This window comes from Triturus cristatus, chromosome 7 (assembly GCF_964204655.1).
Source record: "Triturus cristatus chromosome 7, aTriCri1.1, whole genome shotgun sequence".
Classification (NCBI taxonomy): Eukaryota; Metazoa; Chordata; class Amphibia; order Caudata; family Salamandridae; genus Triturus; species Triturus cristatus.
In genome coordinates, this window is record NC_140590.1 from 1,770,457,603 (window position 1) to 1,770,471,437 (window position 13,835).

Genomic DNA, 13,835 nt, shown 5'->3' on the forward strand with positions numbered 1-13,835 from the left:
TTCCCTACTGCTGCACCTTCATGACGTTACCTGAATTATTTTAACCTCTACACTTTCTTACACTTTCACAATCTTTTTTGCATTCACGAAGACAGAAAAAAAAGAACAGTTATTTTATGTTTAAAATATTTACCTTCTTTAAAAATCGACTTTTGAATTTTCAAAGATGAAAGTATATTGTTTTTTTTCGTTATTGAATTTCTGTGTGAAAAACAGATTAAGTATGTGTGGATTAGAAAATGTTTTTTCGTTTTACTAATTTAGAATAGTGTTTACAAATATTTAGAAATATACCTTCGATTTATTCTGGATGAGTAGTGTGGCTCCTTTAGCAAAACGCTATTTTTTAAAGTAGTCTTTTTCGTCACACTTTATAGAAGTTGTATTTTAGAAAAAAAAAATCATTTTGTGATGTTTGAAAAATAATATATATTATAATTTATTTGACAATCCTTTTATTAAAGAAACAATTTACTTTATATCTTAGTAAGGTTAAAATATTTTGTGGTTTTTTTTAATGATATATGTTTCCCTAAGTATAGTAATAGGTTGGTGCTTTTTTTTCATTTAAAAATGCAAACTCAAACTTATTAGGTGCAGCGTTTTAAATGTTTCAAGTAAACATTTCTGTTATTCGTTTTAGAAACTTACTTGTATTTCGGCAAATAATGCTTCTTAAATGGATTCGGGTCTTATCTCGGTGAAGAGGTCAGAGGGTCAGCTTTTGGCGTCTGGTCACTCGGAGTTGATAATCAACTGATTTTAAAATGGTGTGTTGGTCGTATTTATAAGTTTTAGCAAGTGTCATTGTTAATTTTAAGAAATACAGCGTTGGTTATATTTTTAAAAAATCTTTTAATTACTTTGGAAACGTATAATTTTAAAAAGCATGTTAAGATGTGTTGTTTTCACTTTTTTGTTCCGTTTTGGCATCCATTTTGCAAGTAGTGTTGTGGTATTAATTTCATGGAAAGTGTTGTAGGACAATTTTGGGAACTACAATGTTTAAAATGGCGATTATGTGTATGTCAAATTTTAGTTTTTACGAATACTTATTTAGTGAATTAGTAATATATTGTAAGTATATTATATTTAATAATTTGTTGCCTGTGTAAAATTTTCAAATAAAAAAAATAAGTGAGGATTTTTTAATACTCATGTATTAATATTAATACTCGAGTATTAATTTTAATGAATGCTTTGCATTTCATTACATTAACGTTCCGTTTTTCTCTACATTTTAAAACACCTCCCCACCCAAAAACCCCTAATTTCCCTGCATCCCGTGGCAGGTTTTATTTTACAAAATATAAAAAATTAAAAACAAACACTATATTTATGCGTTGTAAAGGTATGCATTATATTTGAATTCGTTGTAATAGCACTTTCCAACTAATAAAGCTATATCGCGTTGTAACAGTATTCGTTGTAACAACATGCGTTGTAAAGGTATTTGCGTTGTAAAAAATGCGTTGTAAAGGCATGCGTTGTAATAGTATGCGTTGTAACTTCATACATCCCGTGGGACTTACCGCCGTAGGTCTGGGGGCCAGCGGGCGGGCCAGTCCATCAGTGCCCCTTCTGCAGCAGCCTCCAAGCCCTCACGTCGGACAGGTGGGTTTTGTCGATAGTTCGAAAGGGCTACTCCCACCCCTTTGAGACTACCCCTCCTTCCATGCCACCAACACACCTTCGCATGTTGTAGGATCACCTGGCTCTGCCATCAGGAAGTTGCAGCTCCCTTGGCCAAGGGAGCATTCGAGCGAGTCTCTGCGCCACTACTTTCTGGTGCCCAAGAAGGACAAGTGCCTGCGTCCTATCTTAGACCTCAGGGACGTCATCTGATTTCTTCGGAAGGAGAAGTTCAAAATGATGATATTGGCTCAGATCCTGTCTGCCCTCGACCCCGGAGACTGGATGGTAGCATTGGACTTGCAGGACGTGTATTTTCACATCCCCATCCTGCCTGCCCACCCGCGTTACCTACGGTTCACGGTTGGCCGCGAGCATTTTCAGTTTAGCGTGCTCCCCTTTGGCCTTACTAGTGCCCCTCAGGTGTTCACAAAAGTGATGGTGGTGGGCGCAGCTTATCTGTGCAGATCAGGGGTTCCAGTCTTCCCCTATCTAGACGACTGGTTGTTGAAGGCGAGTTCGCACCAGGCTGTCGTCGCCCAACTCCAGACTACGGCAGACCTCCTGCATTCGCTGGGGTTCACAGTCAATGTGCCGAATTCGCACCTGAACCTGTCTCAGAAGCACTTTTTCACCGGAGCGGTTCTTGACACAGTGCAGTTTCAGGCGAAAAGCGAGTCTGGGATATTCGGGCTATGATACCGATGTTTCGGTGAGAACGACCCTGAGGGTGCTGGGCCTCATGGCCTCCTGCATCCTTCTGATGGATCATGCCAGGTGGTATATGCAAGCTCTGTAGTGGGACCTGAAGTTCCAGTGGGCTCAGCATCAGGGAAATCTTTCTGATGTCGTCTAGATCTCGGCGGGGACTGCACATCAGTTGCAGTGGTGGCTCACGAACCAGGATTGGGTCCACAGCAGATCCCTCTCCCTTCCCCAACCGGAGTTCACAGTGGTGACAGACGCATCACTTCTGGGATGGGTCTGCCACATGGGAGTGGCGGAGAGCAGAGGCCTCTGGTCTCCGGCGGAGTCCGGGCTCTACATCAACCTTCTGGAGCTCTGGGCGATTCGCCTAGTACTGACGGCATTTCTTCCTTCTGTCAAAGAGAAGTGCAGGTGTTCATAGACAACACTCCCGCCATGTGGTACTGCAGCAAACAAGGCGGAGTGGGGTTGTGGACTCTCTGTCAGGAGACCCTTTGCCTCTGGAAGTGGCTGGAACATCAGGGCATGTCTCTGGTGGTTCAAAACCTGGCACGTTCCCTGAACGCCAGGGCGGACAAACTCAGCCGTCGGTGCTTGATGGATCACGAATGGTGTCTTCACTCAGAAGTGGTGCAAGGTCGATTTCAGCAGTGGGGAAAGCCTTGGTTAGATCTATTCGCCACCGAAAAGAATGCGCAATGTCAGCAGTTCTGCGTGTTGGAATTTTCAAGGTAGCACTCGCCAGGCAACGCTTTTGGAGTTGTAGTCTTCCGTACGCCTTTCTGCCTATACCACTTCTGCCCAGAGTGCTGAAGATCAGGCACGACCGGGCCCAAGTCTTTCTTGTGGCTCCGGACTGGGCACGAAGAGTCTGGTATTCTGAACTCTTGAACATGGCCATCGATAATCCGATCAGACTGCGCCTTCGGGAGGATCTTCTGTTGCAGCAACAGGGGACGGTCCTCCATCCGAACCTGTCCAGCCTCCCCCTCCTTGCGTGGAGATTGAGCGGCGACAGTTGACAGCTTTTGACCTTCCTCCTGAAGTCTGTAATGTTATCCTGGCAGCCAGGCATTCCTCTAACAAAACAGTATACGCCTGTAGATGGAACAAATTTGTGGCATGGTGTGCAGCAAAGGCTGTGGATCCCTTTTCTGCTCCCCTCTCTGAGGTTCTCCTCTTCATACTTTTTTGACCCAGCAGGGCTCTGCTCTGGGCACCCTCAAGGGCTATTGTTTTGCCATTTTGGACTTTCTCCACCTTCCTGATCAGCCTTCTCTTTTCAAATCCTGTATTGTAAATTGTTTCCTTAAGGGCATTACTCACCTGTTTCCTCCTATTCCTTTCATAATGCCACAGTGGGACTTGATTCTTGTTCTGACTTACCCTAAGTGCTCACCCTTCGAGCCACTGCATAACTGTCCTCTCAGACTCTTGACCTTAAAGACTGCTTTTCTGGTTGCCATCACCTCTGCACGCAGGGTGAATGAACTTCAGGCTCTTTATTCTAAGCCTCCTTTCCTTGCTGTTCATCCAGACAAGGTTGTCCTTCGAACTCAACATTCTTTTCTTCCCAAAGTGGTTACCTCTTTCCACATATGACAGACCATCAATTTGCTCACCTTCTTCCTGCCCCGCATCCTTCTAAAGAGGAGGAGAGGCTCCACTGTCTGGATCCAAAACGTTCGCTCTTATTTTATCTGGATCGCACAAAACAATTCCGGGTGGATGATCACCTCTTTGTTGTCTATGTGGGCGCCAAGAAAGGTTGGGTCGTGCAAAAGCGATTAGTCATTCTTAGCATTAACATTTGTCATTCCTTGGCAAAAAAGGAACCTCCAGTTGGGTTGCGCGCCCATTCCACCAGGGCGATGTTAGCCACTACTGCCTTGGGACGTGGAGTCCCCCTTCATGACATCTGCCAGGCAGCTACGTGGGCATCACTGCACACGTTCACTAAACATTACTGTCTAGACAGCCAAGTCCGGAGAGACGGCTTCTTCGGCAGTTCCATTCTTCAGGACTTTCTGGAGTGAACTTGGTTCGCAGACCCACCTCCGGGGTTGGTATTGCTGGGGTATCTATTCTAAGGTAAGTAATCCATAACTAATAGTCTCTTTCAGATGAACAAGTTACTTACCTTCGATAACGATATATCTGGAAGAGACATATATTAGTTATGGATTCCTTACCGCCCCACCCATCCTCCCCTTTCTGCGAATTGACTTCTAGGGTAAGGGACTCCCTTTCAGGGCCCTAGTTTTATGCACCAGTGGTCAGTGTCTTGCATGGCTCTGCGCTTCTGGCATGGAATGCCGGAAGTCAGCATCTAAGTACCTTGACGTCATTCCGGTGACCAAGGACGAACGTGGAGTCAACCGATGCCACCTACCGATGCGCAAGGGTACTGCTGAAGAAAAATTATCCCGATCCAGTCTGACATCTGGGGGTAATTCTGAGGTAAGGAATCCATAGCTACTATATGTCTCTTACAGATATGTTGTTGCTGAAGGTAAGTAACTAGTTCATATAGTCTTCTGATGTTGGGGGTAGCCACCTCTAAGATGAACCGTCTGGTAACATCTCAAAAAGTCTGTGACAGCACAGCTTTAACTGCATTTTATCCTTAGAAATCTTTCGCAACATTGCAACATTTAGTGCTGAAATGCGCCACATGATAAAAAAAAATAGCTTAAAAACCTGCTGTAACTGAAGAAACAAATGAAGTGAATGATGCCTTTCAGGTCAAAAGGGCATTAGCTGCACACAATATACACTGTAGCTCTAAGAGGGCCAGCAGCTTCCTTTACCCAGCATGCACTGTATTGGCAGTTTGTCACACAGGCTTTTTTCCGTCTCATGTTGACCGGATCGCAGATCCCTTCGGGGTTAGAATCCTATCTTTTTTCTTAGTCCATCTTTATATGACACAGGCATGTCATCTACCCCAACATCTTCTCCTACTTCTCCACCAGTTGATGACATTCTAACATTTCAAAACATACTCATCAGAGGGGTATCAAAATTAAACAATTCACATAGCGGTGCCACAAACAACAGACTCAATCATTATGATGTCTTTGCAGCCAATGGCTTCTCCAAGACCCATTCTTTCAGTAGCCCATGGGTTAAAAAAAAACCTATTTATTCAGATGCAAAAGATTTTGCATTTGGTGTTCTAACAAAAACGTGAATCCAACAACCTTCCAACAAGATATAATTCTTCCATACTTACTTCATTTGGCCAAATCTGGCTTAAAGTTTTCTTCCATTAAAGTTATTTGGTGGCAAATACTGCCTACAGAAAATGTCCTTCTCAAACGTCCCATTTTCAAAGACTTTTTTAGAAGTATTGAAAAAGGTTTCTCCCTCCATAAGGCATCCATCTCCTTTCTGAGAGCTTAATAAAGTCCTCTCATGCCTCACAGGTGCCCCTTTTGAGCCCATTCAAAAATCTTTCTTGCAGCATCTCTCTTGGAAAGATTTTCTCCTGGTAGTGATCACATCGACGCGTAGGGTAGCGAAATCCAGGCGTTGTGAATAATACACCATTTTTCATTCCAACAAATTGGTTATACGGACTCATCCAAAATTCCTCCCTAAAATAATTTTGGACTTTCACTTAAATACGACCATTTCCTTCCACACCTACCGAAAGGATTTGCCATTCTCTGGACTTTAAGTGAGTCTTAAAGTATTATTTGGACAAAACACAACTCCAGATAATGACACCCTATTTAACAAAGGCAGTTTCTTCATGGGGGCTTTGAATTAAAAAAAAGAAATTTTTGCCTCTGTGCGCGCTATGGCCTGGGCAGAGTTATAGGACAGTGTCTAAAGAGGGGGGAACCTACAAGCCTGCTTGATGATTGACAGCTGCTGGGGCTCCTTGGGGTGAAGTGCGCATGTCGGGTTGGATCGGTGCCTTGCTCTAATTAGCCCAACATGCATACTTGAACTTGAACTTGAACCCAATGTAGGAGGCTTGGGTATTGCAGACACAGCCCCCAAGTCTCCAAATGAGCTCTGGCAATCCCTGACTAAGCCAGTCCTAGCGCTGCTCCCTTGCTGTTTCTGTTGCTGCTCCCTTGCTGTTTCGTAACAGAAACAGCAAGGGAGCAGCATCTAGACTGGTTCAGGTGTTGCGGGTGGAACAGGGACTGGAGGGAGGTCACAACTTCCATACTCATGGCCAGCCTGGAGGCAAAGTCACGAGTTACGGTTGTTTGGTGCTGAGAGGGATGCGACGGTGAGTGTTTTGAGGGAAACAGTGATTCCTACTGACCTTTATGCTGCCTAAAGCATTGCCTGTGGCTGTTTGTAGTGCACCTGGGGGGACCTAAAGAGTGTGCAATGTGTTTGTCTAATGCAGATATTTGGGACTCCACTGCAGACCAGTGTTCAGCCTGTGTAAAGCACAAACGCCGTCTGCCTTTATCTGTCCTTGTAATCTTGCTGGGGCATACCGCAAATGCATGGCCTGCAAAATAATCAGCATGTGCACTTTCATTTCAATAGAGAAATTAGAATTAATAGAAAGACCTTTGCTTTTTTATTCAGAGTAATTTGAATGATATAATATAGACACAAGATTGATGGGTGAAATCAATGGTACCAAAGATGCCAGCGCTGCAGATTTGGCGCAGATGGATAGATGCTGCCAAAAGTTGGAGATTGCTTCACTGCAGTAGAAATTTTTGCATCAGCACTTGCAAACATGTGCATTCATTTCTAAAGCTGTTTCTGAGCCTGCGTATGATTCCAATGCAGCCCATTGCTAGATTCTGTAAAAAGTTGCCTTTTGACTTTGGCAAGGCATTTCAAGAGCATAGTCACAGTTGGGTTTTGTGATTTCCTTCGAGGTTGAATGTTATATTTAAGTGTTAATATTATGCCTGCCTGTATCCGTCACATGCATTCTAGTGGGCTGGTAACAACATTCCTTGTGTGTTTTCTTCGCGGATATTCTTGTGAGTATTTCAACGTGTTTGCGCTTTGATGTCTGTTTGCCTTGGTGCATTTTTTGTCTCTGTTCATATTGCTCATATGTAAAAGACTTGGATATTACCAGCCACCTATAAAGTCTATTAGCATTATGAAGACCTAGCGCCAGAAACAATCTTTATAGTGTTCTAATTATACACAGAGATGAGGGAACTTAATTAATTTCAAACTGTTCAATCCATTATTCCCAGACATTTTTCATGAGTGTGCGGCAAGCTTGGGGAAACAGGGTCTACAAAAGCTGTGCCAGCTGTACCGTATTCATGGACTACGATCTTTTGCCGCACTTCATGAAGCATTTGGTCTATCGCAAAGATCTTTTTTAAAATATCTTCAGGTTAGGGTCTATCTTACCCATCAATGCGAATTTAACAACGAGCATGAGACCTCTGCAGTCTATTTGCTATTATATTTATCTCCAAAATGTGACATAAGTACTATATATGGGGAGTTTATGTCTCATGTTGAAGATGATAGTGCACAGGTAGCGGCAAATTGGAACCAACCATTAACAACTACAATAGCTGGTTCAGAAATACAAAAGGCACAGAAAATACTCCACCGGGCAATAATATCTGTTGAGCTCAAAATGCAACAAATTAAATCTGCATATATGCTGTATTATGCATCCAAACGTATTTCCAAATGGACATCCTCTATGAATTCTTCCCAAATGTAATTTATGTGCAGCAGACATTGTTCAGATGTTTAATATCCACACAGATAGGTTTGGATCTTTGTTTAAGTAACAAAGAGATATTCATTGGTTTACAGAACAGTGGGAATTCAAATCTTAGATCCCTGACATCGATCATCATAGTTAGCGCGCGATTATGCATTGCTCGGGCATGGATGGATGCAACACCACCTAGAGTATCTGAATTCTGGGCAGTACTCCGACAGACCTACAAGTGTGAAATGGCAATCGCTAAGGCACATGGACCCAGAGGAGTTAAAAAGGTGGTTAAGATTTGGTCCAAACTACAATGGATGTAATATGAACTCGGGCTACTTGTGGTAGATGACGGTTATTGATTCCTGCCTTATGAATATTTATTTTCCACTTCTCTTCATTCAATTTTGTAATGATATGTATTAATATGTGACAAAGAATTATGTAATATTGATGTGATCATTGTGACTCGAAGGAAAATAAAAAAAATAGAAAATAAAACCTTTCCAGACCCTGAATATGAATGCTACTTAGTACAATACAAAATACACCACCTTTGTGCGGCACAAACAGCAATAATGTGTTTTTATTTTGTGTTTGTACAAAAGCACTGATTAGTTTTGTGCCAAAAATGTACCAGCAGATAACCTTAGCCTCTACATTCTCTGGTGAAAGAGTTCTGTCAAATGCTAGGGAATTCCCTATCAAAATGAGGAAATCCCATCTGGCATGTACGAATGCCACCTCAACAGTCAGAGGATGGCTTAAATCTAACCTGGAGCGGAGCCCCTGCTGGAGCCCCTAAGCTTGATCAAGTATTCATGGTTTCTACAGATTAACAGTTCAGACAAGGCTTTCAAGGAGGGATCGGATGTGAGAGAATTGTTTGTTATGAGGTTCTGTGGTTATACTGAATAAGCAGCTACCTATGTCATTACCAAATTAAATCTCTTTATTGAAGTCATAACTACTTTTCCACATTTGCTTTATTAACCTTGCTTTCTCAATTATGCTTGAAAATGCACCACTTGTCCACTCTTTTTTCAAAATGTTCTCAAGGGGAGGTCCCTCCCAAACCGCCCATATGACGATCAAGCTTGCTCGCTATGCTCGGTTGCCACTGCGCACTCATTACAAACTTTTACGCCACACCCCTTTCAAATGTCACCAGCCGCCGCTATTGAATCACATTCGAAACCTTTTGTTTAATACGCTTTTTTATTAAAAAATAAAAACCATTGAATTTACTGAAAAAGAAAAGGCTAAGGATAAGTTATAGTTAGGAAGATTATATTTATTCTTCCCATACAAACCTAACTTAAACTATACAAACATTAAAACTTCTAAAGTTATAGTGATGACTTAAATTTATAATTAGTGCACTACCTTCAAATTACTACGTCACACACCTACTTACACAATATTGTCTCCTCAATCACCACACTACATTAACTCTAACTTTCACCTCCATGCATTGGTTATACCCTTGCATATAACAACACTTATACCATGTGAAGTCACAGCATTCATAGCAACACTTATAAAAACTGAAATAAAATAATTTTTCTGAATACAGTGCATGGTAAAGTAACGAGTTAATGTTATTTGGTGAGTGAAGTGACAACACTGTGTAGGTGTACGACGTATAGCAATTTATTATCATATTTATATTACCGTAGTTTTCTGCAGATAAAATGCAGTATAAGCTTGTCTGTCAATGACTTATGAAGGTTTCACACGACTGTTCTTCACTGATAATAATAATAATAATAATACAGAAGCTTATAAAGCGCGACAGCTGCCCCAGGCAGGGGCGTCCCGGCGCTATAGCATCAGGCACCACAGCAATTCAAGGCGGATAGAGAGCCACCTCAAGTGTGTTAATCTGACTTGAACAGCCAGGTCTTCAAGGCCTTCCGGAAACCAAGTTGTGTGTTAGCCTGACGAAGATAGCCTGGCAAGGAGTTCCACAGTGTGGCTGCTCTGACCGTGAAGGTTCTACCACCCAGGCGAGATTTCCTAAAGTGGAAGGAATGTAGCAAGTTTTGGGGGTCTGTTTGTAGGGGCGCAATCTTTCTTTCAGATAGCTCGGGCATTTTCCATTTAGTGCCCTGTAGGCCAAGGTCATGGCCTTAAATACGATTCTCTTCTCTACTGGAAGCCAGTGGAGTTTCAGAAGGTGCTGAGAGATATGGTCTCGAAAAGGCAAACGGCAGACTAGTCTCGCCGCCGCGTTCTGTACCATCTGGAGTCGATGAATCGCATATTTAGGGAGGCCAAGGTACAGGCCATTGGCATAGTCCAGCCTCGAGGTGACTGTTGCATGAACTACTGTTTTACGGCAGTCTTCTGGTAAACACTGCAGAATTTTCCGTAGGTTTTTCAGTTTGCTGAAGCAAGTTGCTGAGACTTGCTGTATTTGAGCTAAGAAGGAGAGATCTGTCTCCCATCTCACCCCTAAATTCCGGATGCATTAAGCGGGGGAGGGAGGTGGACCCATTTCTACCAGCCACCACAACTCTGCATCAGGGACACCACCCTGGCCGAAGAACAGAACTTCGGTCTTCCCCGCGTTCAGTTTTAATTTGTTTGAATTCATCCATACCGCAATATCACGTAAGCAGCCTTTGAAATCCTTGAAAGCCTCTACCGTCTGCTCTTTAAAAGAAAAAAACAACTGGGTGTCGTCAGCATAGGAAATTGCTTTAACTCCCCAGTTGGCAATCAAAGAAAAGAGCAGAGCGAGGTATAGGTTGAAGAGTAGGGGGCTCAGGGCAGAGCCCTGTGGGACACCACACCAGAGCTGTTTCGGCTCGGACTCATGTGGCTTGAGGGCGACCCTCTGAGTACGGCCACTCAGATAGGATATCAGCCAGGACAGAACGTTACCCCCAAAGCGTGTAATCTCTCGATCAGTATGGAATGGTCCACGGTATCAAACGCTGCAGATAGATCCAGAAGCACCAGCAATGCCGAAGCTCCTGAGTCCAGCGCCCATCTAACTGACTCTGCCACCTCGAGGAGCGCGGTCTCCGTGCTGAAACCGGCCCTGAAACCTGATTGTGTGTCATGCAGGGCCCCTCTAAGCTCGATGAAATTGGTCAGTTGATGCTGCACTAATTTCTCCAAAATTTTGCCTGGGGCGGAGAGTAGAGAAATGTCAGTAAAGGAGGTAAATACTAAATCTAAGGTGTGGCCTGCTATGTGCATGGGGGAAAGAACCTGTTGAGTGAGATTAACGCCCGCTAAGGCAGATATAAGTTGACCTGCTTGTACGCAGTTTGCGTCGTCTGCATGTACATTAAAATCTCCTAGAACCATAAAATTAGTGTACTTTACTGACTTTTGAGCAATCAAACTGCATAAGTTCTGCAGAGCAGTTGTAGCGCAGTCGGGGGGTCTATAAAAAAGGATGCCAGCAAGGGCAGAAGACGGATTGAATTGAATGCAGAAATTAAGACCCTCAATGCCCTGCTCAGCCAGCGGGACCGAGGACGCCATCTCCCACGAATCCTTGAGGATAATGGCCACCCCGCCCCCTCTTTTCCCACCCTCACGGTTGACATGGAAGAAGTTAAAGCCAGACGGTATCGCTAATTCAATTGATGTAACCGTATCCGGGTGGAGCCAGGTTTCTGTCAAAAACATCAAGTCCCAGATACCTTCGTTAAGAATTGACCACACCTCCGTGGCATGCCTGACCAAAGATCTGCAATTAACAAGGCAGGCCTTTATTTTAACCTTGCACTCCTTCAAGGTGCCCCGGGGGCCAGTTTTTCTCGTATTGGTGGCCTTATCCCAAAACAAGCTCTTGTGGCAGGTCCCGCAACTAAGTGGCAATGGGGAGGCCGCTAAGTCAAGCTGATGAGATCTCGCACAGAGAGGACCTCGGAGACCCAACAGCTCGTCCCGCGACCATCGAACAGGCCGCCCGCTCCTGTAACTGGCATTATGGCCGGCTCTGGTCGGCGTCCGGTCGCGGACGGGTGCAGATGGGCTTGCCTTAAGCGCGCCTTCGGCGCGCCAGTGGCGCGCCCGCTGAGCGCCATCTGCCTAATATACCCTGGAACAGGAAATAAAGGGCGAGAGGTGGGCGGAGTCGCGTCAGTCCCTCCGTTCAATCGGCACTGTTAGCCGTGACGGACCGGGGACCGCGACCCACAAAACGAGCCCACGGAGTTTGCCGCAGGTAAGTAATCTAGCCCAGTGAACAGATAAATTCCCCAATTAAAAGAACTCAGTTGTTTTAAAATAAATGCTTAAAAACAAGTGGTGCAAAATTAGCAATGTGTGTCAAATACACAGAACACAGATACAAATGAGCAGCTTCGTTTTTAGATTAAAAGAACATGAGAGGGGACCTCGCCGTGCGCTGTTACCTAGATGTAGCGCGGCCGGCAAGCCATCTGCCTAAAATACCCTGGAACAGGAAATGAAGGGCGAGAGGTGGGCGGAGTCGCGTCAGTCCCTCCATTCAATCGGCACTGTTAGCCGTGACGGACCGGGGACCGCGACCCGCAAAACGAGCCCACGGAGTTTGCCGCAGGTAAGCAATCTAGCCCAGTGAACAGATAAATTCCCCAATTAAAATAACTCAGTTGTTTTAAAATAAATGCTTAAAAACAAGTGGTGAAAATTACCAATGTGTGTCAAATACACAGAACACAGATACAAATGAGCAGCTTCATTTTAGATTAAAAGAACATGAGAGGTGACCTCGCCGTGCGCTGTTACCTAGATGTAGCACGGCCGGCAAGCCAGCTGCCTAAAATACCCTGGAACAGGAAATGAAGGGCGAGAGGTGGGCGGAGTCGCGTCAGTCCCTCCATTCAATCGGCACTGTTAGCCATGACGGACCGGGGACCGCGACCCGCAAAACGAGCCCACGGAGTTTGCAGCAGGTAAGCAATCTAGCCCAGTGAACAGATAAATTCCCCAATTAAAAGAACTCAGTTGTTTTAAAATAAATGCTTAAAAACAAGTGGTGCAAAATTAGCAATGTGTGTCAAATACACAGAACACAGATACAAATGAGCAGCTTCGTTTTTAGATTAAAAGAACATGAGAGGTGACCTCGCCGTGCGCCGTGCGCTGTTACCTATGGGTGCAGGGAACCCATATATATATATATATATTATCTACTGGCGGTCGCCAGTAGATATTTATAGTTAGGACCGTGTTTCCATAGGAAATCTGAAAATTCTATTTTGAATAACTTTGGCGCCGGTTGACGAATCCTCGAGAATTTTTCAAAATAGGTGGGGCGCTCCGCTCCTACCCTGAAAGTCTTGCGGTGATTAGTCAAGCGGGGGCCGAGAAAAAAGGGGGGTCCCAAAACACGTTTTCCCCATGCATTTTTCCATAGGGACCTTTAGTCCAAGGTACAGCCCGAACGGCTGAACAGAATTACTTGAAATTTGGCAGAGAGGTAGTCCTCAGGTCAGGGATGTGCCTTTTGAATATCTGAAGTCAATCTGTTCAGTAGTTCCTGAGAAAATTTCAGTTAAAAGTACATATATATCTATAAGCGCGCACCGTGCGCGCATGGTGCGCACACGGTGACGTGCGCGAGCGCAATTCTGATTGGTTGTTAGATGTCAGTAAACATTCGAATCGCTCGAAATCAGGAAGTGTTGACCGCCATTTTGTCTCTCGCAGTCTGAGGCAGTGAAAAACAAAGGTGGAGAACGTGAAAAGGGGGCAGGGTGGACAGTTCCTGACCCCCTAGCCTTTGTCAGGGGGGTCACTGAAAGACCCCCAAGGGTGAAAAAAATATTTATTTTTTCGACGAAAATGCGCGGTGTGCGCACACGGCATG